This window comes from Microcebus murinus, chromosome X (assembly GCF_040939455.1).
Source record: "Microcebus murinus isolate Inina chromosome X, M.murinus_Inina_mat1.0, whole genome shotgun sequence".
Lineage (NCBI taxonomy): Eukaryota > Metazoa > Chordata > Mammalia > Primates > Cheirogaleidae > Microcebus > Microcebus murinus.
In genome coordinates, this window is record NC_134136.1 from 56,106,178 (window position 1) to 56,133,084 (window position 26,907).

General features: G+C 51.3%; 1 protein-coding gene across 4 annotated transcripts in view; it reads left to right on the forward strand.

Moving 5' to 3' along the window:
* Positions 1–20,663: 20,663 nt before the first annotated feature.
* Positions 20,664–26,907, forward strand: part of BCORL1 (BCL6 corepressor like 1) — a 63,964-nt gene continuing 57,720 nt past the window's right edge. For 3 of the 4 annotated variants that reach the window (XM_075999073.1, XM_012750415.2, XM_012750421.2), the window contains exons 1-2: positions 20,664–20,766; positions 22,062–22,141. The gene's annotated coding sequence lies outside the window, so the exon portion shown is untranslated. Of the gene's footprint in view, positions 20,767–22,061; positions 22,142–22,961; positions 23,138–26,907 lie in introns of those variants that run through there. The other variant, XM_012750417.3, reaches the window with a different exon arrangement.

Below are 26,907 nucleotides of genomic sequence, written 5' to 3' on the forward strand. Positions count from 1 at the left end.
AGATTGAGGTTGCTGTGAGGTAGGCTGACGCCAGGGCACTCACTCTAGCCTGGGCAACAAAGGGAGACTCTGTCTCAAAAAAAAAAAAAAAAAAAAAAGGCTGAGATTCTAGACTCTTCATTTCTATCATTCCACAAAGAAACATTTGAGTGCTTTCTATGTGCCAGGCACTTTACTAGGTATTGAGATGAGATAATAAATATCAAGACCTTGTCTTCATCATTCAGGTACTCATAATCTAGCACTAAGTGACAGAAACACAATCAAATAGCCCTAGTGTGGTTTGCCATCAGAGAGAGGATAAGCAAGGATTGCTAAAGTAGCACCCAACTAGTGGGAGTGGGGTCTAAAGAGACTTGGGGGAGAGAGATATGGCTGCTTAACCTAAATCCTAAGCATCAACCCCCCTCCCATTCCCAAGCTGTGTTTTAACCTCTATTCCTAACTCCCTGTGTGTGAGCTCAGCAAATGATTAAGCTGTCTGGACAGCCTCAGTTTCTATATCTTTAAAATGGGAGCAGTAATCTCTGATGTGGGCCCCTGTGTGTCCTGTGTTCCCTATCTCACACTTTGCCTGGTCCTATATCCAACATCGACCCTCCAGCGAGGGCGTAAGACCAATTTCCTCAAGATACCACACAAACCTGTGGCAGAGCTGGACAGTACGTAATAGTTAGAGGTGGTGGGAGTGAAAGGGAGATGCGGTTATGCGCAGGGGTGTGGCCCCAAGGGAAGGTGCAGGTAGACGTGGGGGTTAAACCTCTATTCCGATTTAACCATCTTTATGTATTTAACCATCTTTCCAAAGCTCCTCCTCTCCGCCACAATTGAAGCAGGTGCTAAGTAGCAGCAATGCCCCACCCCACCCCCTGCAGCCTATCTTGTGGACGAGACACTGAGGGATGAGCTGTCCTTTCCGACCTCCGCCCCTCAACGATTAGGGTCGCCTCAGTTTCTCTCTGGAGTTGAGCATTTGCCTGCACTCTTTTTTTAAATCCCAAATCTGGTCTCCTTTGGGGAGGGGGTTACCAGTTCCGTTAAGTTCGCTCCTCTCTGAGTAAAGAAGGACTTCCTTTTACTTGTCCTAAACTACTCCCTTGGGGATTCAGGGGGGCACGAGAGCTCGGGGCCAGGCCGGGGCTGAGCAGGCTGCGCTGCCCCTCCAGGATTTCCTGCACTAGACGAGGCGAGGTCGGCTCGAACTTCGGCCTCAAAGGCGACTACGCTTCCCTTTAAAATGCAGAAACTCCCAGCCCACACCCCCGCCCCTTGGGCCGCCTCCTCCTCTTTCTCCCTCCGCCCCCGCCCAGACTTCGGCTCCTCCCAGAGCCCTTGGCGTGGGGGCCTCCCTGCCACCTGCCCGCTGCCCATCCCACATGCAAAGCGTGACCGCCGGGGAAGGAAGCCCAGCGCGCGCCCACACCGGCCCTGCGCCGTGGCGACAGCGGAGCTCGCCTACTCGGTCCGTCTGCGCTTACCCAGCATGCACTTCCAGGCCCTGAGCTATCTCGGAGCCGCAGCCCTGGGGTCAGAGCGGCCGGAAGAAACAGGAAGTTTGGGACGGTCCTAGTGGTGAGGCCAGGAGTCCTAAACAGCAGGCCCTTAACTCTGCGCTGCCTCTCCCTTCCCCCGCTCCCTCCCTCTGGCGGACTTCCCTGGGGTCCGTTTCGGGGGCTGGCCTGAACTCCAAAAATCCAGATGTGTTTGGGGGTCATTCAAGGCACACTCCCAGGGTTCCCTTCGCGGTAGCATCTCCTTGCTTTATGGATCGCGGGGTGGGAGGAGGAGGGAGTGCTCCCGCCCTGATGGGGTGGTAGTCCCCCAGGGTGGTTTGTCTTCTGCCCCAGGAGAGAGGGAAAGACGCTAGATTGGGATGGAGATTGGGGGGGGCTGGAGATTCGTTTCCCACGGCCAATTCTTTGGCAGGGAGGGCAGTGCAGTGGTTAGAACCTGCCGCTGAGTCGAAGGTTATTGTCCCTCCCTCCCCCTGCCTATTGGCTTTGCGCTAATCTGCCCTCCACACTGATTTAGGTTGCCCCATTATCCGCAGCGAACATCTCACAAACATGCACGGCTGTTCACCAGGGGCACCTGGCAAGGGAGAGAGGATGCCCAATGCAGTCCCGTTCAGAGAACACAAAGGGCATATGCGTGTTGAAAGTGATCTCCATCCGCACACCCCTTTGGCCAGGCAGGAAGGATTGGATTCTCAGTTTCCTTGGCCTCCCTGTCAGTCCCCACCCCTACCTCAGCGTTGGCTAAACCAGTGACGCAGACAACCTCAACTATCCCCACTTGAGCATATCACTGGTCTATAGCTGAGAGGAGTATGGGTCACAGTTGATCCCAGTGGACAGTTTTGATCCCAGTATACCTTTGACCAATCCTTTTCTGATTGTGCAGACAAGTCTTCATGTGGACACACTCACTCTCTTCCCATAGCTTCACACTCCCCCAGCCAAGGGACTTCTACCTCCCTCCTCAATAGGGGTTTCTAAGTTCTCCTTGATGCCTTCCCACTTGCTGTGCATCTTTCTAGATTTGCTGAGAGGAGGTGAGGGAGAGCGAAGAACAAGGAAGAATATTTTGAAATAGGAAAGTGAAGATAAAAACTCTTTGGCTGTAGAATGATTCTAAAGTAAGACTGTCAGGGGCATAGTTTTCATCCCAGACACCCCCAAGCAGAATTAATTGGGCTTTCCCCTGTGCTCCCATAGCATAGGATTTATACCTCTATTATAACATTGTATTGTAATTATTTGTTTACGTGTTTCTCTGCCTCATAGATGGTGAGCTCCTGGAGGGCAGAAACTATGCTTTATTTATCTCTGCAGCTCCCTGCACAGATCCTAGCTCACAAAAGGGCTGTTAAATAAATAAACTAGAAATTGAAAAGATTAAATGAGATGACCTCCAGGATCTCATTCAGCTCTAATATTCTTGTGATGCAACTTAAACATGTACCCATGGAGGCACTAACATTCATGTTAACACACAAACACAGCAAATACACAAATGCTATCATACCACAGTCTGGGTATCAGTAGAAGACCAATCCTGGCATAATGAACAGACGTTACATGATGCCACATAACCGGCCTTTTGAAAGTTGAATCTCCAAACCTAAACATCTGAAATGTTGACAGGCAACATCACAACTGGTTTGGCTGATTTTTTTTTTTTTTCACTGCCCTGACTTTTTAAGCAGCCACAGCTCTACATTGTAGAAACAGTGAAAAAGGGCTCTCTCAGATGCTCTGGTCCAAGCCTCTTCATTTTACAGATTAGAAATTCCCTGGTCCTAAGTCAGACAAGGAGCAGAAATGTCAGTCCTGTATTCTTGACACTTGGAGCATGCACATGTTCGACATATGCCTGTATGCAGGCACCTGCTTTGACCCGCACACATGACTACTGGCAAGCATGGACGTGGGTGCATCCCAAAACATGTGCCACCACTATACAAGGGCACAGCCTCCCCTCAGTACCCACACCAAGCAAGTGAGGGTGGCCCTATCCCCACTTGGTAGGAGGCAAGGCTGGCTGCTGCTGATTAGCAAAGGGAGGATAGGGGTCACCCCGGCAGGCAGCCCTTGCCAGAGTGAGAAGGGGACTGAGAAGTTTGCAGCTGTCATTTAACGTGCTCAGTTCACCCAGCTTCCCTCCGCTCTCCTCTGTCTGCAGAGGGCGAGAAGAGGAGACAATCCCAGTTCATTCTAGCGAGCCGTGTGCACGCTGCAGGCGTGGTATGTGAGTAAGCGACGCACTTCCAGCTGCTGCCTGCCTTATACTTCGAGGGCTGACAGCCCACCCCCTCCCCCGAAACAAAACTGCCTAGTGGGGCCGCCCCCACCGCTGGCCTCCCTTCATATGGGCATGATTAAGGCAACCGGGACCGTGGCAAGCCCTTCTCAAAAGGAGAGAAATTGTGGCTTTTTCTGCACCTCGCCTGACCGCCTTTTCCTAGGGGATCACTTTTCTCAGAAACGCCTCCAACTGGAAGTCCACTAAGACTTCAACCTCCCTCCTACCCCCAACCCTCGCCTGCCTCTGACAGCCCCATTACAGCGTGCTCCTTCACCACTCCAATGGATAGTTTGTACCCTAACCGTTGGTGTTCATTCCTACTTCCCATTAGGGTCCTCTCACCCACCTCCACCCCATTTAATATTTTCATCCCCTCCTTGCCTTTTTATAGTGCTTTACAGCTTTCAAAGCACTTTCCTGTACCTGTCTTACCACAACTTTGTAATGCAAGTATTAGTAGCTTCATTTTATACACCGGGAGACTGAAGCTCAGAGAAGATAAGCAAGCTGCCCAAGGTCACACAGCTAATACACTGGGACGGGGCAGGGCTACAATTCGCATGTTTTGTCCACTCTCACTCTACCACCCTAATGCCCAGTTGATGTCCAGCTCTCCAGAGGGAGGGAGCCGTCTTTCCGCTTCTTTTCCCTTCCAGGGCACCTGATGTAGGACTGGATCTGTACATGCTGCGCATTCTCAGGCCTGGGTAGCTAGACAGACCGATGATACAACCTGCCAAGGAATCCTGGAAACTCCAGGAAAGGAAAGGCACTTGCAGCCTAGTGGTGGTGTGCGCTGCCAGAGTCTTCGGCAGCCCCCACCTCTTCTCTGTCTTCTCTGTCCCGAGTTGCCCCGAGAGAGAGCAGTGCCAAGGTGGAGAGGACAGCATCCCTCCCAGTGACCCCAGCTGTGTCCTCCCCCTCTCCTCTGGGGCTTCAGCGTGTTCAGAGCTCATGAATAAAGCTAATATTGGAACTAGTCTTATACTAGTCGGAGAGGGACTTTTAGATCCTTCCTTGCAGGGACGGGTTGTGCCAATAGACTGCCCCGAGGCCCCAGCCCTTTCGTGATGGCTGGCTGGAACTGAGGGCGCCCCCCTCCCGCGCCCCTTTTTGAGTATCAGCTGATTTCCCTTGAGGGCGGTCCCACTAGGCAGCGCCCCCCGCCCCCACCGGACTCTCTCACAGTACCTGGGCCCCGCCCCGACTGTCCTTAGGGGCGGGGCCCGCCCTAGGGCAAGCTGGGGCAGGAAGTGGTTGCAATTACACACTCCCGCCCCGCACTGGCTGCCGCTGCCTGAGCGACAATGCTAACTTGGCCGGCCCCAAACGTCAGGGCAGGGGCTGGAAGAGGGCTCGGCCAGGGGGCTCCTGGGCTGGAATGAAGCTCCTTTCCTGAGGGAAGGGAGTTTCCAAGGCTGGGCGAGGCTGGAAGCCTCTACTGACTGCTCGGACTGCTGGACTGCTCGTCACATCCAGGGATAAAGGGAGGGGTGGTGGGTCTCCGTCCCCACCCCAGCATAGCAGCCACTCGGCACCGTCATCCGTTTTTAGCCTGGCCACTAGCTGACAGCAGCTTTTACCTGCTGTTTGGGCCCCCTGGTCACAACTGCCAAGACAGACAGCTCTGATCCCTCCTACCAGGAGAGGACAGGCTTTGATCCTCTACTACTGCAAACCACCACGGCACAGTAGTTTTATATCCCCTACTCCTCCCTCCTTTCTTAGGCATTCCCATCTGGGGCCGGCTCTGGGCCAGGTGGAGGGGGTGTCTGGTGTGGCCGCAGCCATGAGCTAAGAACCATGTAGAGAGAAGGATGAATGGGGGAGTTCGAGAATGTTTGGCTGGGATGGCTTTAGAACTCTCCCGGGTAGGCTTTCACTGAAAGCATCTTCAGCTCAGAAAATTGGGGCAACATTAGAGGAATGGAGGTAGAAGGGGACTCAGTGAAGAAGCGGGCCAGATGAAAGAAGATATGGGAACATGTGAGGGAATGGAGATGAGAGAAGTAGTTAGGTTTTTTTTAAAGGCCTAGAAACCCAGTGGTTACAACAGGGACTCTTCTTTGCCCTTCATTAGTATCTTCTCCTGCAAGCCTAGATTGCTTGGTAGGTCCACACCCTGCAAAGCCTGAACTTAGTGCTTGCCTTCTCAGCTTCAGAGCCCCATTTAACATCCTCCTAACAGCTTCAGGGTATCTTCCCTTCCTTGTTCTATTGAAACTGCTCCCTTTCTCCCAGGCCAACCCTGCCCAATTTGCTGAGGTGGGCTAGAGCTCACTTTCGGGCTGCTCGAAGAGAAGAGAAGGATCTCCCCTTCCCACCCTACTGATTTTGGCTGGAGCCAAAGGCTTTGCATCCCAGCTTGGGGGGCTAGCTGGCCAGCAGCCTTTTCCCCAAGGTTCTAGGCTCCCTGAAGGCTGGGAAGCTGAGCCACAGGCAACTTCAGGCTCCACAGACAGCACAGCAAGAGGAAGAGGGAAGGGAAAAGAAGAGTTAAAATAGAAAAACCCACCAAAATGTCTGTTACTAGAGGGCAGGTGGACCTCTTGGTCCTGCCTTAGAGTCTTGCTTCACTCTCAGATGGAGATCACAATCAGAAGATTGTCTTTGAATACGAAGGCCAATGACAGGACTCAGGATAAAATAAGGGACTAAGGATTGAAGGAAATTAAGGAATCAGTTCTATACAGATGTGAGGGATTAGTATTATTATTAATATGAATTACAAACTTTCATTTTCTTACCATGAATCTGGTTTATTTAATACTCTCCTTATATAGGACCATGACAGAGCCAGATTAGCCCTGGGAGTTCGAGAGCTCTGGGTGAAGCCTCGTGTGTGTGTGTGTGTGTGTGTGTGTGTGAAAGAAAGAGAAAGAGAAATGGGATGGGAGGGCGTGATTGAGTAGAACACCTTCCCTCTCAACATTTGTGCCCGGCGAATGGGGTTATAATGAACATGAAGGAGAGACCTGAAGGGAGAAAGACCTCACAAGTCATATGGCCAGGCCGGGCGTGGTGGCTTATGCCTATAATCCTAGCACTCTGGGAGGCCGAGGCAGGCGGACTGCTCAAGGTCAGGAGTTCGAAACCACCCTGAGCGAGACTCCATCTCTACTAAAAATAGAAAGAAATTAATTGACCAACTAAAAATATATATACAAAAAATTAGCCGGGCATGGTGGTGCATGCCTGTAGTCCCAGCTACTTGGGAAGCTGAGGCAGGAGGATCACTTGAGCCCAGGAGATTGAGGTTACTGTGAGCTAGGCTGACACCACGGCACTCACTCTAGCCTGGGCAACAAAGTGAGACTCTGTCTCAAAAAATAAAAAAAATAAAAATAAAAAATAAGTCATATGGCCACAGGAGTCTAGGAGACAAGTCTTATTTATCTATTTATTTATTTAGACAGAGTCTTACTCTGTTATCTGGACAAGTGCCATGGCATCAGCCTAGCTCACAGCAACCTCCAACTCCTGGGCTCAAGGGATCCTCATGTCTCAGCCTCCCGAGTAGCTGGGACTACAGGTATGCACCACCACACCCGGCTAATTTTTTCTATTTTTGGTAGAGATGGGTCTTGCTCTTGCTTAGGCTGGTCTCCAACTCCTGAGCTCAAGCAATCCTCCTGTCTCGGCATCCCAGAGTGCTGGAATTGCAGGCATGAGCTACCGTACCCAGCCCAGGAGACAAGTCTTGTCTTTGTACCCCGAAGTGTTCACTCTCTGACCATTGAATGACTGATGGAATGAAATCAGAGAGGGGTGTTCCAACACTTCAGCCTCCTTTGTTGCTGCTATGCTACTGATTTTGTACAGATGAGTCTCAGCTCCTTTCTGCTGCAAGAGTCACATCTCACCAGCCCAGCACACCAAGTGCTGGTGCATCCCTGCAAATCTGTGGTAGCAAGTCACTGTATCCCTGGATATCTCTGCCACCATAAGAGGCTTGGTGCTTACAGGCCCAGTATATAGCCAAGGCCACTCACACCATACATGTTATTGCTATTTGAGTCTTTACAAGGCCCTTCAGGATCCTGCAATGCCTTGGAACCTTCTGAACATCAGTCATCAGTCAGAAGGACTATGAGTGCCCATAGCCGGCACTCATAGTCCGCACGATAGTTTGTGCTGTGCATTGACGATGAATCCGTTTTGTTCTTATGTGATGAGGAAAGCTTTAAAGCACTGAAAGCTTGTTTTACTTTACAGGCAGCTTTCCTTGTAATGTAAATTAGAATAGGGAACATACATACATGTTTTCATTACGTTATTTTTATTTTTATTTTATTTTATTTTATTTTGAGACAGAGTCTCACTCTGTTGCCTGGGCTAGAGTGCCGTGGCTTCAGCCTAGCTCACAGCAACCTCAATCTCCTGGGTTCAAGCGATCCTTCTGCCTCAGCCTCCCAGGTAGCTGGGACTACAGGCATGTGCCACCATGCCCAGCTAATTTTTTTCTATTTTTAGTTGTTTGGCTAATTTCTTTCTATTTATAGTAGAGACGGGATCTCACTCTTGCTCAGGCTGGTCTAGAACTCCTGAGCTCAAACAATCCTCCTGCCTCGGCTTCCCAAAGTGTTAGGATTACAAATGTGAGCCACCGCGCCCGGCCCATTACATTATTTTTAAATGTTCACAATTTTATTTTGATAAATGAAAAATTAGAAAAGTCATATCACAGTTGTCGGCTAAAGTCGCTGTGCGCATTCATCTGTGGCTATCTACCAGGCGTCCTCAAACTACGGCCTGCGGGCCACATGCAGGCCACCTGGCACATTTATCCAGCCCTCTGGGTGTGTTTGCCGCTGCTGCCTGTCCTGCTTGGCAGCCTACTGGTCCTGGGCCCACAGTGTACACTCCCCAATGGTCTGAGGGACAGTGAACTGGCCCCCTGTTTAAAAAGTTTGAGGCCCCCCTGCTATCGACTATAGTCAACGCTGCTACCAAAGTGGTTAAGGATTGTGGCTATTTGGATTTTGGCAAATGGAAGTTCACTGCATTATAAAATATGCATGTGGGAGGGTGTCTGCCATGCGTGTGCACCTTCAGTATCAAGGCCCATAGACAGAAACCTGCCTGACCAAATGGCACGTACAGTCATTTAGACCACACAGAACCAATATTGATAAATTAACAAGAATCCTCTGCCCCTGTTTTCTTTCTTTCTCCCTTTTTTTTTTTTTTTTTTGAGACAGAGTCTCACTCTCAGTTGCCCAGGTTAAAGTGCCATGGTGTCAGCTTAGCTCACAGCAACCTCAAACTCCTGGACTCAATCAATCCTTCTACCTCAGCCTCCTGAGTAGCTGGGACTACAGGAATGTGACAACATGCTTGGCTAATTTTTTTTCTATATATTTTTAGTTGTCCAGCTAATTTCTTTCTATTTTTAGTAGAGACAGGGTCTCCATCTTGCTCAGGCTGGTCTTGAACTCCTGAGCTCAAATGATCCTCCCACCTCGGCCTCCCAGAGTGCTAGGATTATAGGCGTGAGCCACTGCGCCCGGCCTCTTTTTATCTTTTTTTTTTTTTTTTTTTTTTTCTGAGACAGGATCTTGCTATATCACCCAGGCTGGTCTAGAACTCCTAGCCTCAAGTGATCCTCTGGCCTCAGCCTCCCAAGTAGCTGGGATTGCAGGATCAAGCCACTGCGCCTGACCCCTCTATCCTTTTCAATATGCTTTTGTATAGGTGCTCTCGTTGGATTCTACCCACAACACTATGCCACTGTTAAGTTTCTGTGAGTTGAGTTTAGTAGAATAAAGTACACAGTGAACTCAGAGGAATCTACTTTTGAGACTTGCAGGCTCTGAGAACTTCACCTGGGAGAAATTTTCAGGCAGAGAAAAACATGTTCTGTGTAGTCCTGGCAGGACACTCCAGACTCATGCCAACTTCCCTCCATTCTCTGTCCCTACAGAGCTGCTCTACAAAGCCTCCATGACGACCTCCAGACCAAGAAGAAGGCTCTTTCACTCATTCAATCAACAAACATATATTGAGCACTTCCTTTTGGTGCCAGGCTCTTTGCTAGGTCCTGGGGCTATAGAGATGAAGAAGCTCACCATTCACCCCCTCACCTCTCAAGTGACAGGTTTTGTGGCATCTTTCCACTTCTAGGCTTTCCTTGATGTTCATTTTATTCTGCTAAGTGAAGTCAGGGCTAATGGTTTTCAGTCCAACCTGGTTATTCAGTCTCTGTTGAGTAACAAGGGACCCCTTTGGAGAGGGCAACGCTTAGAACATCAAATGGGGTTCTCAGACATGGGCTGTGGGTATCACAAACCTCTAGAGGAGATGCAAGCCTGATTTTTTTTTTTTTTTCTTGGTCCACACCCTTGAAAAGTCAGGAGAAAAATCATGTGATCAGCATTGTGTTGGAATAGCATTCTCACCTCAGGTTCTGTCAAAGCAGATGCTTCAGGACTGGAAGGCCTCCTCTAATAAGTCCAGCTCAGGCTATCAGCATTCAGAGGACAGTTAAGGGACTGTCTTTTTTCTTTCTTTCTCTAAATTTTTTTTTTTTTGAGACAGAGTCTCACTCTCAGTTGCCCAGGTTAGAGTGCCATGGCGTCAGCCTAGCTCACAGCAACCTCAAACTCCTGGGCTCAAGCAATCCTACTGCCTCAACCTCCTGAGTAGCTGAGACTACAGGCATGTGCCACCATGCCCGGCTAATTTTTTCTATATATTTTTAGTTGGCCAATTAATTCCTTTCTATTTTTAGTAGAGATGGAGTCTCCCTCTTTCTCAGGCTGGTCTGGAACTTCTGAGCTCAGACAATCCTCCCACCTCGGCCTCCCAGAGTGCTAGGATTACAGGTGTGAGCCACCGAGCCCGGCCTTAAGGGACTGTGTTATTGGCCCCCAAGACAAGGCTATATGCATCCTTAGTGATGAAACTCTAGCTAACTGGAACACTTAAGCAGAATGACATACTGGATTTTGTGATTTATAATTTACTGAAGGTTAAATTCTAACTCTTTTTTTGTTTAGCTGCTTGGTGTGAAAAATCTAACATGCATGAGCCCACTTTCTGGATTGTTGGTAGAGTCTACTAAGCAACTTGATGGAATCTCTCTTTGTCAAGCAAATGTCTTACAGGGATTTGCAATCAGTGAATCCCAAAATGGGGTTCCCCAACCCAACCCATAAAGTCTGTGAGAAAGTCTATGAATTATGTCTGGTATTTCATAAAGTCTAGTGAAACTGTTGCATGAACCTGTTGCAGAGGTTAACAAACAACATCAAGTGGTTTTTGGCTTTGGCTGGAATTAAATGACTTCAGTGTGGCTATCTCAAGCTGATCTGAAGTTCTGATGCAAGTTTTTTGTTTGTTTGTTTGTTTTTGAGACAGGGTCTTGTTCTGTCACCCTGGCTAGAGTGCATCATAGCTCATTGCAACCTCAAATTCCTGGGCTCAAGCCATCCTCCTGCCTCAGTCTCCCAAGTAGCTGGGACTACAGGGGCGTGCCACCACGCTTGGCTAATTTTTCAATTTTTTGTAGAGATGGGATCTTGTTCTTGCTCAGACTGGTCTCAAATTCCTGACATAAAGCAATCCTCCCACTTCAGCCTCCCGAAGTGCTAGGATTATACACATTAGCCACCATGCCTGGGCTGGTTTATGTATATTTGATAAATTTTTATTTTTTATTTATTTGTATTTTTTAGAGATAAGGTCTTGCTCTGTCACCCAGGTTGGAGTGCTGAGGCATGATCATAGCTCACTGCAGCCTTAAATTCCTGGGCTGAAGCGATTCTCCTGCCTCAGCCTCCCAATTTGCTGGGACTACAGGTACATGCTACTGCCCGGTGTTATGTCTGACAAATTTTTAAATGACAAATTAAATATTACTTGAAAATATATGCTGTTTAAGTAGATAAGTATTTTGGTTTGTTCATTTGTTTGTTTTCAGAGACAGAGTCTTGCTCTGTCACCCAGGCTGGAGTGGAGTGCAGTGGCATAATCATAGCTCACTGCAACCTTGAACTTCTGGGCTCAAGCAATCCTCCTGCCTCAGCTTTCTGAGTAGCTGTGACTATAGGTGCATGCCACGACAGCCAGCTAATTAAAAAAAATTTTTTTGTAGAGATGGGGTCTTGCTATGTTGCACAGGCTTGTCTCAAACTCCTGGCCTCAACTGATCCTCCCACTTTGGCCTCCCAAAATGCTGGGATTATAGGCATGAGCCACCACGCTCAGCCTAGATAAGTATTTTGAACACAGTGGAGTAAGGGCATAGGCACTGGAGGCAGACAGCCTGGGTTTGAATCCTGACTTCAAAACTTAGTAGCTCTTACGCCTGTAATCCTAGCACTCTGGGAGGCCGAGGCGGGCGGATTGCTTGAGGTCAGGAGTTAGAAACCAGCCTGAGCAAGAGTGAGACCCCGTCTCTACTATAAATAGAAAGAAATTAATTGGCCAACTAATATATATAGAAAAAATTAGCCGGGCATGGTGGCGCATGCCTGTAGTCCCAGCTACTCTGGAGGCTGAGGCAGGAGGATTGCTTGAGCCCAGGAGTTTGAGGTTGCTGTGAGCGAGTCTGACTCCATGGAACTCACTCTAGCCCGGGCAACAAAGCAAGACTCTGTCTCAAAAAAAAAAAAAAAAAAAAAAACTTAGTAGCTGGGCATGGATAAACAAATTGCAGTCTATCCATACAATGGAATATTATTCAGCCATAAAAAGGAATGAAGTGCTGATATGTGCTACAACATGGAGGAACCTCAAAAACATGCAAAGTGAAAGAAACCGGATACAAAACGCCATTTATTACATGATTCCATTTATTTTTTATTTTTTTTATTTTTTTTTTTTTTTGAGACAGAGTCTCGCTTTGTTGCCCAGGCTAGAGTGAGTGCCGTGGCGTCAGCCTAGCTCACAGCAACCTCAAACTCCTGGCTCAAGCAATCCTGCTGCCTCAGCCTCCCAAGTAGCTGGGACTACAGGCATTCGCCACCATGCCCGGCTAATTTTTTGTATATATATTAGTTGGCCAATTAATTTCTTTCTATTTATAGTAGAGACGGGGTCTCACTCTTGCTCAGGCTGGTTTCGAACTCCTGACCTCGAGCAATCCGCCCGCCTCAGCCTCCCAGAGAGCTAGGATTACAGGCGTGAGCCACCGCGCCCGGCTACATGATTCCATTTAAATGAAATATCCAGAGTAGGTAAATCCACAGAAACAGAAAGCATAGGTGGTTGCCAGAGGTTCAGGGGAGGAGAGAATGGGGGAGCAACTGCTTAAAAGGCATGGAGTTTCATTTTGGGGTGATGAAAACATTTAGAAACTAGAGAGATGTGGTGGTTATATAACATTGTGAATGTACGAAATGTCACTGAATTGTCCACCTTATTTTTTATTTTTATTTTTTTCTGAGACAGAGTCTTGCTCTGTCACCCCAGCTAGAGTGCGGTGGCACAAACACCTCACTGCAGCCTTGAACTCCTGGGCTCAAGCAATCCTCCCACCTCAGCCTCCCAAGTAGCTGGGACTACAGGGACATGCCACCATGCCCGACTAATTTTTCTATTTTTTGTAGAGACAGGGTCTCATTATGTTGCCCAGGCCATGAATTGTACACTTTAATATGAGTATTTTATATTGCATGAATTTGACTTCAATTGAAAAAATCTTACTAGCTGGACAACCTTGGACAAGTCACTGAATCTGTCTGTATCTCAGTTTCTTCATCTATAAAAGGGGAAAATAATAGTATGTACATTATGGGATTGTCATGAGTATTAAATAAATTAATATTTGTAAAATCCTTAGAACAGTGTTTGGCACATACTAAGTGACATATAACTGTGTGTTAAATGGGGCCCATGAGGGGAAAGAAATAGTAAAAGCCTTGGTAGTGAAAAGTTTGAGAATCTCTAGTGAAGACGAAAATGGAAACAGTGCTCAATGACTTTTAAGGTGTAGTCCAAGAACCCACTGGTTCTAGAATTTACTGTAGAGATTGGTAGAAATGCCACCCCAGAGACACCACCCCAGACCTATTCAACAAAGCTCTGAATGGGAGGGTGCCTTGGAATCTGAATTTTAGCAACCTCTCTGGTAATTCTGATGTATGTTAAAGTTTGAGAAAATTTGGTGTAAGAATATAGACTGAATGTGTACTGAAGGCGGAACATTCATTCCCTGGATTCTAAAAAATATCCAAATCCCAGGATTTAACTTGTTTTTTAATAATCTTCTGACTTTCATCACAACATGGACAACCCTCCCCTCTGGATCCCCTTGTAGCTTAATGAGCAAGAACAGACACACATGAATACAAATAAACACAGACACACACACCCAAAATAAAATGGTATCTGTACCAAGTTATCTATAGTAGCGAAACTATGTGCTTACTCTCTGCTGTTAATGTTGGAAGCTCTGAGCTGGGCCATGTGGCAGACACAGTAAAACGTGGCCCCCTTGCAGTCCAGATACTTACACATTCTAAGAGACAAGATGGCTACTGAAAAGGCTGGGGTGTCTGTGGGTGGTTGGTTTGAAAAGTGTGGTGTGTGTGGAGATGGAGGCTTGGTGGGACGCTTGGTGGAAGGCGTGGTAGGCATGACTTGAAGGGACCTGTGCCCCCACTGCTCCTCATGAACGCCTACTTGTCCATCAGTCTCAAAAGGATTCATGGAGTGCTGTCTGCTCAGATGCTGCCAGGCATGATGGGAATGCTGCTTTCTATGACAAGGTGCCTGCTCTCAGATGGGGTGGTCTAATGAAGGCACAGAGCACAGAAGAGCACTAAGTGCTAAACTGTGCAGTACTTACCTACAAGGCCAAGAGCTCAGGGACAGGAGAGCTTCTCAGAGGGAGGTGGTGCTGGAAGTATTTGCTCAGGTGGAGGGGACCTCAAGTGTAGGCACACGGATAGGTTCAAGAATGGTACATGTGGGTTCAGCAGGGTACCTCAGTCTGTGCCAACATCCCTAAGCCTATATATAATAGGATTACCATCACTGCAAGAGGAACACAGACGCTCCAAATTCAGTGGAATTTGGTGAGCATTCACTAACGTGGGCCACTGAACTAGGTGCTATTCTCAATATTCTTTTCTTTTCTTTTTTGTTTTTTTTGAGACAGAGTCTCACTCTGTCACCCTGGTTAGAGTGCTGTGGTGTCAGCCTGGCTCACAGCAACTTCAAACTCCTGGGCTCAAGTGATCCTCCTGCCTCAGCTTCCCAAATAGCTGGGACTACAGGCATGCGCCACCATGCCCGGCTAATTTATATATATATATATATATATATATATATATATATATATATTTAGTTGGCCAATTAATTTCTTTCTATTATTAGTATAGACGAGGTCTCGCTCTTGCTTAGGCTGGTTTCAAACTCCTGACCTTGAGCAACCCGCTCACCTCAGCCTCCCAGAGTGCTAGGATTCCAGGCGTGAGCCACCTCGCTGGCCTATTCTCAATATTCTTTAGCCTCTTTGGGGGAAGAGGTAATAGTTTTACTGAAAGTTCTTGCTAAATGTTATTACACTCCTCTTACCCAAGTATACCTCTTTTTTTTTTTTTTTAATGTTCAGGCTATGGCTTTTATTCCTGGGCTTGAGTGAAGCAGGTGCTCTCAAGTTCTGAATTCTTGAAAAATCCCTTAAGGTTTTTTGTTTGTTTGTTTGTTTTGTTTTGTTTTTGACAAGATCTTGCTCGGTCACCCAGGCTAGAGTGTAGTGGCGTCATCGTAGCTCACTGCAACCTCAAACTTCTGGGCTCCAGTGATCCTCCTGCCTCAGCCTCCCGAGTAGCTGGGACTACAGAAGGGCACCACCACACCCGGCTGATTTTTCTTTTTCTGTAGAGACGGGTTTCACTCGTGCTCAGGTTAGTCTTGAACTCCTAGTGTCAAGCAATCCTCCCCCCTTGGCCTCCCAAAGTGCTAGGATTACAGGTGTAAGCCTCATGCCTGCCCCCTCCTAAGTTTAAAAAAAAAAAAAGACTGCTACGAAGCATCTACTAGGTGCCAGCACTGTTTTAAGTGCTTAACACATGAGAACTCATTTGATCCTTATAACATTTTCAGGAGGTACTCATTAGCCCCCATTTTATAAATGAGTAAACTGAGGCTCAGAGAAAAGTTGAGTGTACAAGGTGATGTCTCTAGGAAGTGGTGGAGCCAGGATTCAAACCACATCTGTCTAACTTCAGAGACTGTGTGCATAACCACTGATTGGGAAGAGAAAGACTAAAAGAGACCAAGATCTAAAAATGAATGTTTGATGAGAAGGGAATTCAGGTCTGGGCCTCAGCTTCTCCATTTTAAAATAAGGGGAATGGATTAGATTATCCATCCATTCATCCACTTAACAAACATTGGTAGAGGTCCTATTCCATGACAAGGTGGGGTATCTTGGGAGGAAAGGAAAGAGGCTGTGATGCACAGATGAGAAATATTGGGTCCCTTCATCTAAGGAACTAAAGATCTAGTTGGAGAAATAGATAGGCAGTGTGTCAAAGTGCTAACTAAAGGGACAAGCTAAATACTGGGGGGGTGGGGATACCCCAGAGGAGTAGTTAACTTCCATGGGGAGGGTTTAGGGGTCAGGGAGGGGGCATGAAATAGCTGGCTTGAGTAATGGTTGAGTGAGATTTCAATAAGCTGAGAAGAGCATATAAAAAGTTGAGGGAGCAGAGTGGAGAAAATGCATGTCTTGTCCAAGGAATGGCAAGAGGGCTGGTTTGGTTGGAACAGAGGGCTTGTGATGGGCATGGAAGGAAAGGAGGCTGGAACCAGATCAGGGAGGGCCCTGAAAGCTAGGTGAAGGCTCATGGACTTGATTTTGTTGGCAGTGGGCAGTCATGGCCAGTTTTTTAGGAGGGCAGATAATTTCTTAGAGTCCCTTCCCACCCCTAGCATTGTATGTTAGATTGAGAACTTTATTAAGGGGCTTGGAGTCTTAGGGAAGAGGGGAGTGGTCAACGAGCTGAGGGGCTTGACCTGGTGAGGCCTCTGGGGTGATCGTAGCCCCCTTCCTCAGTTTTCCTCCTCTGGCCATAAAATCCAGAAAAGTTGTTAGTTGTTTACAGAGTTAAGTTTAACCAGACATGCTGTCTCCCCATCTAGATCCGGGGCTCTGAAAGGGCAGAGACCAGGCCTTTCTCAGCCATTTATTCTCAGGGAGCCAATACTTTTAGTCCCCAGATCTTGTGGTCTGCTGGAATGCATCTAAGGCAGCAGCTCTGCTTGCAACAGGGTTTGTGCCTTTGAGGATTTAGGGGCAAAGAATCCTCCTCCAACCCCACATTGCCCCTGGAACATAAAGTGAAACACTAGGGAGCACATAGTGTAACATAAAATCACTCTTCCACATTTGCAAGGCTCTGTCTGTACCTTTCCCTCTCCTGGTCCCTTTTCAATGGGAGTGACTTAGAATGAGCCCTTTGGCAGTCTGAGACCCTTAGTTCCAAACCTGACTTCACCTTCAATTGACTGAGGTGCAGGGAATGAAGGGACCGCTACAAGCTTCACATTTACTTCAGTCTGGTAACTCTAAAGATCTAAACCACTGGGATTTAATTTTTTTGGTCATAAGCCTGGGCTATCTTACCAGTAAGACGAGGCCTCTGGTTGCAAAACACAGCAGATAATTAATTATCCTATGGATTTAGTCAGAGGTTGATTTGGGGCCTAAATTACTCCAGGAACCCCAAATGCCCTGCTTTGTCTGGCAAGCTTCAGGAGGACAGGGCCCAGGCCAGCATCACCCCTAGTCTCTGTGCTACACTCAGGGAAGCTGGTGATAATAACATGCATGAGTCCAGGAATTTATGCTGTACAAAACTCTACCATCCATAACTCATTGGATACCCATGTGGTGTCCTTGTGAGGGAGGTAGGGCAGGTACATTGATTTCCACATGTAAGAGGGAATGGGGGGACTGGGCGTGGTGGCTCACGCCTGTAATCCTAGCACTCTGGGAGACTGAGGTGGGCAGATCGCTCAAGGTCAGGAGTTCAAAACCAGCCTGAGCAAGATCCAGACCCTGTCTCTACTAAAAATAGAAATAAACTGGCCAACTAAAAATATATACAAAAAATTAGCTGGGCATGGTGGTGTGTGCCTGTAGTCCCAGCTACTCAGGAGACTGAGGCAATAGGATCGCTTTACCCACAAGTTTGAGGTTGCTGTAAGCTAGGCTGACACCACGGCACTCTAGCCCAGGCAACAGAGTGAGACTCTGACTTAAATAAATAAATAAATAGGGAATGGGGGAGACCTAAAACATGGTACCTGGCATCAGGCTGACATTATTCAGTCAAATGTCAGGGCTTGCTTGAGGTCCCATTGCTACCTAATGACAAAATAGGACTAGGGCCTTGTTCTTAGAACTCCCCCAAAACAGTCCTCTTTCCATTACACCAAGCTGCTTCTCTGAGAGTCCAGACCTGGGTCAGTAGATGTTACTGATGGGAGAAATAATTAAGAAAAACAATCTGAAAAAAGACCATTTTGGCATTAAATGGAGGTGCTATACCATATTGAAAAGAACTTTGGATGTAGAATCAAGACTACTGGGGTTGAGTCCTGGCCCAGGAACTCACTAACCATGTGACCTTGAAGAAGCCACTCATAGACACTCATAGACTCAGTTTCCTCAATTACAAAATCGAGAGTTGTAGCCAGAAACAAATGAAATAACACAAGTGAAAGGGCTTTGTAAACACTCCAATGCTGTACAAAGGTAAGGTATTATTATTATGGTTATGTTGTAGTCCTAGCCTTAAATAAAATAATCATTAATACCTACATTCTTTATAAGGTTTCCCACAGCTCTCCCCACCGTGCTCCTTGGTTTCCCATCATCTCCTGTAGGGCAGGAAGCCTGGCCCCCAACAGGAAAGGGCTCAGAGAAGCTAGAACTTCAGCCAGGAAATATTCATCTTACCCCAAACTTCATTTCACCAGATAAATGAGGCAGCCAAATGGTGAGACACAGACTAGTGTGAATCAAGGGGTTCAGGATTCATTTCAGCCTCAAACCAAGGAGCAAAGTAGCCCTAAGGCCTCATAAAGGCCTTAAGAGAAATGGTGATTTAGTAATTACTAGATTAATTAAAATCAGTGACAACAGTCCACTTGAATCAAAGTAGATTTGGTGGGGTCTGCATTATCAGCCCCCCAGAGAGGCAATTTCCCCCTTAATAAAGCATTTTGAGTTCATATGTTGATTAGCTCAAACAAATCATTTCCAAATCTTCACTTTCCCTTGGTGTAACTTAGGCCAAACACTTTTTAAGATGTATGTGTGGTGCATAGGAGGGTAAGAGTGGCCAAATAAAATAACTAGTGAGGAGGTTCCCGAAGCAAAATAAAGTGGCTAGTGCCATGTCCACGTTGCTGGCAATAGATTTTGAAGTTGATGAGGATACACGTGTGTGTGCGTGGGGGTCACATAACACCAGGCCTCAGGCAACAGCAAAGCCCGGGCAGCCTTAGATAACTTGCTCCAATACTCATGCACATCCCTCAAACCAGGTGAGGGAGACATATCAACTGCCATTTCTAAAGTCCTTCCAAAGGAGAGAAGACATCCCATAGCTCAGAGATGGAACCACTGGGCCTAGGAGAAGCGAGGGGGGGGGTTGGGCAGGGAGGAGGCGGAGGAAGACATTAATCCGACATGGCTTCCTTCTAGTCCAAATGACTGTCTGGCTTTTTTAGTATAGATAAATATATAATAAATAATATCAATATATCTGCACATAAAGATTAAAAAAATTCCTGCTATTCGTTTCACATTCCGTTTCCAAAGCACTGAATCCTCCAGGAACTGCTGGGCACCTCCCCTAATACCCTCTAGGCTGAGGCGATGCCTTTGAAGTCCCCATCACGGGCTCAGGGTTGGGGCTGCTAAGAAACACCCTAAGACTGAAAGCAAATCGGCCGGCAGCTTCAGCTCCTTCGCGAGCTGCTCTCTTTCGAGTCAATGTAAAGTCATCAGAGTTCGAATGTGGACCGTAAGGTTCTCAGCCCTTCAGTCCCGGGGATGGCCTGGGATGTAAACACACACGAGGATTTATTCCTTTGGCCAGGCGGGGAGACGTTAGGGTAAAGGGTAAGGGTCAAGGGGCTCGGATTGGTGACTGAAGAACCCGGGGGAAGCGGGTAGAAGCCCAACTGGAGGTAGGTTTTCAGCTCAGAGTCGTGCAGGCTTCCCCCTTTAAACAGACTTTTCGTCCCCCTCCTCCTCCTTCCTCCCTCAGGTCTCTCGCCCCCCCCCATGCCCAGATGACTCCACGTCCAGGTGGGGGTTGCCCACTGAGGGTGGCCCAAGGGGTTTGCAACCCAGGAGATTGCCACGAAGGGTGGGCCGCCCCGGAGACGCGAGGCGAGGCGGCGAGCCCCGGCATTTTCCCTTCCCCAGCACCTGTCCCACTTCGGCGCTGGGGCTGGGCTGGGGCTGCGCCCGCGGGCAGCCTCGGTGCCTGAGCGCCAGAACCACGCACCGAGGTCGCCCGGGGTGGGGAAGTGGGGGCCGGAGGAGGGGCGGGGCGAGCCGCTGGGGCGTCCCCCCCAACGCACGCAGGACCCTCCGCCTCCACCCCCCACATACACTAGGCTAAACGGGGGTAGAGAGAGTCATATATAAAGCGTGAGCTAGAACGCTCGCTCTCTGGCTCGCTCTCCGACCCCGAACGGCGTTGCTCGGCCCCCCTCTCCTGGAGCCGGGGGCTGGCGGCTCCGTTCTTCCCCCGTGGCCAGTGCGGGGTCTGCGGCTGCCCGGCTAGGTTCCGGCTTCCCCAGGGCTGGCAGGGGGAGCCCCGAGAACTGCAGGCCCGCCCCCCCTTCCTCCTCCTCCTTCCCCTCCTCCCCCACGTGTCCTCCCGGAGCCCAGCGGCCTGATCCCAGCACCCCCTGCCACCTCCCTCCTCCTCCCGCTTCGCCCGCTTCCCCGGCGGCGTGGAGAAGAGCAAAGTTGCGACAGCGGTAAGGGGCTCTGCCCAGGTGAAGGGGGCGCCTTAGCGGGGGCGGGGGGGGGGGGGACGGCGCAGCCCTGCGGCGGGGGCGGGGGGAGGATAAAGAAACTTGCTTTCCGCGGCCCCCACCCCGCGCGGGTTCGGATCTTGCGTGGACCGAGTCCTCGTGGCGAGTCGCGGCAACGCCGCCGGGACCGAGGCCGGCACCGGGACCCGGACCTGGACCGCGCTTGGGGTGGCTAGGCGGGCGCAGGCAGCGGGCCAGGCCAGCACCCAGGCAAGGGCGGGGTGGGTGGCCGTACACCGGACCGAATCGGGGATTCCGGTGGCGTGGGTGCGGGCCGAACCCGGACCGGACCGAGTTGGGTGGCGAAGTAGTACGTGGATTCGGGGGCGGGGCGCGGCGGGAGGGGGAAACCAGGCCCGGCCGGACTGGCCTGGGCGTGGGGGCGGGGGGCGAGTTCGGGGCACTTGCTGGGCTCTGGACCGAGCGGTAGGGCGGGGCGGTGCTAGGGGCAGGGCCGGACCACGGGGAGAGGGCCAGGGGAGGGGGAGCCGGGGGTGGAGTAGGGGCGTGGAGTTGCGAGCGGGGTCTGGCCTCGGCCGGGGGCGAAGGTAGATCGGCGGGGCCGGGAGCGGAGGGAGGGAGGCCCGCAGCAGCGCAGCGACAGCGAAGGCCAGCTTCCGCGGAGTTTGTGCCGGGGCTTCCCGGGCTCCGGTGGCCTCACGCGCACAAATGGGGCTAGGGGACTGAGTGGTAAGCAGCTCCTAGTGTTAGACGGTGTTTGGCTGCGATTCCGGGAAAAGCGAGGAAAGACACCGTCCGCGATTATGCCGAACCCCCCACCCACCCCTTAGCATCTGAATTCTGCTCTCTGGGGGCCCGTAGACCCTCCCCACCACAATCCTTTCACTCTCCAGCACTCCCACCGCCTCCCCCCCTTCCTCAGCCATCTGATTATCCTAGGGGTACGTGTTTTGGGGTGCATGGCGACGGGGGGTTTATACTTTCTCTCCCGCGGCGGCAGCCTAGTTGGTATCTTATTCCTATGAGGTAGCGTTGCTTCGAGTCGCTTGGACATTGGGGTTTAGATAATTTAACCCCCACCCCAAACGATTTGATGGCTTTTAAGGAAAAGGGCGAATCCCGAGATTTCCACGGCTGGGATGAGGTTTGAGAATTGGGCTTCACCCCCAGCTCACTTCCACTACCGACCCCTCTTTCCTGTGAGCCACTTCCACGGGGATCCAAACCTGGGGGGAGGGGGGACGGGAGTATTAACGTGCTTCTCTATCTCTACACAGGGTCTGCGTGGCGAAAGACGTCTAGTCTCTGAGGGAAAGTACTCACCAGTCCAACTCGGGTCGCCCCCAGTATTACTTCGGTGAGGGGGGCCCTTGCTAAGAAGGGGATACTGGTGGGTAGGAGCCCAGTATAAGGGAGGGGGCTCAGTAGTCGCCCCCAGGGGGAGTCCGTTTCTTGGCGGGGCGAGGGAGAGGCGAGCCCTGGCTTCAGGGGAGGGGTTCCGGGGAGGGAGATGCGGGTGGCGACGACGGTGGGGGGCGGGAAGAAGGGGGGGAGTCACGCCCTGCCTGCAAGGGGAGCCTCCCTGGGCCCCCTGGGAGAAGGGGACTGAATGCGTCTGTTCTGGGCTGCCCGGCAGGAGAGATCTGGGGTCCTCAGATTTGCACACTAGATCGGGCACTAGTGGTCTGAGAAAGTCAGGTCAGGGCATAAGGTGAAGAGCGTTGGAAGAAAGAAACCCCTGGCCTCGGCGCACCGATCTTCTCCCTTCCTCAACTTCCCCCTTCGAGGGGCGTCGAGGTGTGGGGGGGCGTGGGGCTCCTGCAACCCCGAGGATCGAGTGCCTCCGCCTCTCCCGGGAGTCTAGCTTTTTGCCCGGCTTGCTGCAGCCACTGCTGCCTCCCTCTCCGGAATCCGCTTGGTCCTTGCAGCGATCCCCTCCTCCCCTCCCCTCCCAGTGTCACCGGGGCTGCTTGGCTCTGCCCCCTTCGCCGCCGCTTGCTCCCTGCTTTCGTCCCTCCCTCTCTTGCTCGCTCCCTCCCTTCGCCTCCTCCTCCCCATTCCCCCCCCCGCGTAGGCGGCATTCTGGGAGTTGTAGTCCTGGGGCGAGGGGGTGGCGCCGCCCGCGAACCGGCCCGGACTCCACTTCCCGTCGAGCCCTGCGACCGGCACCCACTCCACCAGGCTTCGCTCGCACACAGACACACACACACTCCGCTCTCCCCCTCACTCTTTCGCTCGCCGCGGCTGCTGCCAGTGTGTGGCTCTGTCTCTCCTCCGCTTTGCTGAGCCCTCCCTTCTTCCTCTCAGTTCCTAGAGTCCGACCGCCGCCGCCGCCGAGAGAGAGGAGAAGGAGGTCGGTGGTGATAAGGGGCGGAGGGGGTGATCCGATCGGGGCAGTATTTGGCGGGTGGCGGTTCTGAGGGGGTAAGAGTGAGCCCGGGTGGCGGCCTGAGCCTCCCCGCGGAGCCGACCCGGGAACAGGTGCGTCTTTTTTCTCTCTCCCCCAACCCCTCCACCCCTTTTGACTCCCTGGCTTTTTCGTATCCCCCCACCCGCTTCTTCTATCTTAAGCCTTTCTCCAACCCTGTCCCTTCTTCGCCCTGCGGCCGCTCTGCTTGCCCCCCGGGGGCGCCGTCCTCTTCGTGTCCCCGGACGTAGCGCTCCCTGGAGCTTGCTCTGTCCTCGCCCCTCCCTTCAGGACAGCTCCCCTCCACTTCCCACCTTCCTACCCCATCCCCTGCCCTACCCCCTCCTCGACCCCCTTCTCTCTTAGCCAGGTGAGACTTGTTCGCCACAATCTGAGAGAGTCTTCTTCCCGGCTGGGCGGGGGTCTCCATGGAAACGGGGGTCGGTTGATCCTGGGGGAGAAACCATAGGAATTACCCCACTCCTTGGAAAGGGAGGTGGAGGCTACGATCTTTTTAACTACCTGGCCCCAACCCCCGATCCGATCCAAGGATCTGAAGGGAGGCTGAAGGGAGGCTGGCTAGTAGGGCAGGGTGGGAAAAGGGTTGTTTTTTTTTTGGGGGGGGTGTCCGTAATGAAGTCTTGAAGAGACCAGGAGAAAATAACCCTCCAACCTCTGAGGGGAGGTGCGACGGGTGCTCCTCAGGGCTGCTTTCTTCCCGGTACTGGGGTGCGGGAACCGTAGGGTAAGGGGTACCCCTAGGTGGCGGCGGGGCCTGGGTTCGGGAGTGGGAGTGCTGTGATGGGGGCAGGGGCAATTATCTGAGTCCCTGGAAAAAAGGCGGGGGATGACTTAGGAGCGCCCTGGCTCCGCTGCCCTCGCTGTAGGGGCGGGGGCCGCCGGGCCGGGCGCGGCGGAGAGGGGGCTTAAATTGAAGGAGGGTGAGATCGGGGGCAATTCCTACTAGCCCCGGCAAACCAGGGGGGAGATCGGCATGCAAGCCCTCCACCCGCTTCGCGCCAGGCCTGGAGGCTAGGGGTCGGCGAGCGAAGCAGAGGGCTGGAAGGAGGGAGGCTCCGGTTACGGGGCCGGGTTTTGGGATCAGGGGTAATCCCCCAGCCCTTGGAGATGGAGGGAGAGGGATGGCCGTGAACCCCAGGGCTCCCCCACCCCAGGTCTTAAGGGGCGTGAGGAACGGACAGCAGGCCCAGTGGAGCAGGATTCGAGCGGATCGCGGCCGGGGAGTGGGGGGGCTTAGTGGTGGGCTTCGGGGGGAGCAGTCCGGCGGCGGGGCGGGCGGGCGGGGCGTGGGGCTCCGGCGGGCGGCGGGGCGGGGCCGGGGCGGCGCTGCTGCCGCCGCCGCCGCTGCCGCCGCCGCCGCCGCCGCTGCTGCTCCTGCTGGGGCCGCCGCAGCCGTTGCCGCCGCCGCCGCCGCCGCTTCTGGGCGGGGAGCGGAGGCCAAAGAGAGTCCCGTGCCGGGGCAGAGGGCGCAGGCGGCGCGCGGTGGGGAGAGGGCCGTCCTGGGGGCGGGGGCAGGCGGGGGGGTGGAGCCCCCGACGGGGGGCGGTACGAGCCGGGAAGACGACGTTGAGGAGCCCCGGGGGCTGGGTGCATGGAGGACGAGGTGCTGGGAGAAGGAAGGGGGGTGTGGGTCCCACGACGGGCCTCGTGGGCTTGGCTCGTCGAGGTTCGGCTTCGGGACAGAACCCTGCTGGGGCGCTCACAGGCCCGGGAAGGGATAGGGAGGTGAACTGGACTGTGGAGCGGGCCCTCCTCGCCAGGGTCCCGCCGAGAGGAAGGCTGGGCCAGAGGGACGTCCGGGGTAAGGCTGGGAGGAGCCGGCTGCACCTCGGCTAGGGATTTCGCGTTGTGGAGGTGCCAGGAGATCGTTGTAGGGAGAGCTGTGGTCCAGGGAAAAGGTGGGAGGGAAGCACGCTGCGAACGCGGGAGGCCAGTAGCACAGGCCGGTGGGGGTGCCCTTCTATTTCGCTCGCACCTCCCCCCTCCCCCAGTGGAAGCACTATGTTTTTGTTTTATTGTTTTGAGATTTTTCAGTGTTGGCTGATCGAAACTGTCGATGTGGTGATACTCGTTCTGGGTGTCTCCTAGAATAGACAGTAAGCACAGGCGTCCCTTGGTGAGCACCAGTCTAGCCCAGGGTTTAGGAGCTCTTTATGAGAGTGTGAGAAGGAGGCCCAGGAACTTTGTACCACAGCAGAATACTCTCAAGGCAGTTTGGAGGTCGTCCCTGTGCCACAGAGGTGGAATATAGTTGCAAAAATCTTTGGTGAGACTTCTCAGGATGCAGTTGTAGGTTAGCATTGCACTGATTAGCCCCATGGTTCTTTGAACTTTGAAGGCTATTCTCAAAAGCACGCTGCTGAAACGCGTTATGGGAAAATAAACAGGGGATGCATTTGGGGTTGGGAGTGGATTAGGTGGATAATAAAATTCTAAGGTTGGAAGGGACTTTAAAGGTTATCGAGTTCTCTGTTCCCTGTCCTGTCTTTGAATGTTGGAATTGAGGGAGCTTTATTATGGGGGAGATGGTAGGTGGCACAACAGAGGATGTTTGGGGCAGATGATGATGTCACCATGTGGTACTGAAGATGACAGTATGTAGGAAAGAAATTTGGGGGATTCCACTGTGGATTAAATGGGATAACCCAATTCCAAGAACCCAATTCCAGGAGCTCCAAATAGAAGCAAAAGGTTGGGGAGGAATCTGTGAAATTCTGATGGAGAACCAGTTAGTAGGAAAGACTGGGGGAGCTGGGAGGGAGGAGCAGGGGGCTTGGTGAGTCAAGAGAATCTGAGGGTTGATTGTAGAGTTTAGGAGGGACATGGCCATCTGGACTAAGTCATGAGGATATTGATAGGCAGACATCTTTTGATAGGGCAACTGAGGCAACTGCCCTTGGGGTGGATGTGGGGAATGAGGGGGAATGAGAGGCACAGGCCTTGGGGCATAGAGGTTTACTAAAATTGACTTTAAGAGGGCGGACCCTGTTACCAGCTTTGCAGCAAGGGTAGGTAGGTTTCTTTTCATTCTGGCTCTGAGAAGACCAGGACTTGGGAAATCATTGCTGGAGGAAGGGGAAGGGATGTTGATGTCTGGGTTAAGGAGGACGAGTTCTTTAGGCCAGTAAGGAAGGGATGGCAAATTGTTGGTATAGGGCAGAGAAAAGCTACGGCCTTGGCAAGCTCTGCTGTTGGAGTGGGGATTGGGCAAAATGGAGGGAGTTCCAGAAGAATTGGTGGCTGCACCAAGGGTGCTCATATGGATCTGGCTGTTTCGATTTGCCAGGAAAGGGTAGGGAGAGAGGGAGGATCCCTTTCTTTCTCAGTGGTGTAGGCAGAAGGGGTTACTCCTGAGGTCTCTGCTCTATTCCTGATGCAGTTCACTAAGTAGAAAAATGTTTAGTACAGGTGGCAGAGATTCTAACCACATGATTAGTCTGGATTATGGGTTGCGGGAGCCTTCTTTGAGAGAAACAGAATTATGGGGGAAAAAGACTTGAACATTAGAAAGGAGGAAGGCAAATAGAAAAGTCAAAAAGAGGGTTGATTAGGCAATGAAGGGGGAAGAAAGGTGGTCATCACTTGGTCCCATGTTAGGGCCAACTAAGGAAAAGGTAGAAATCTTCAGGATAATGTTTTCAAAGTAAAATTTGAAGAACCCTGAAGGCTCATTTCACTTTTATGCTAGAATCACT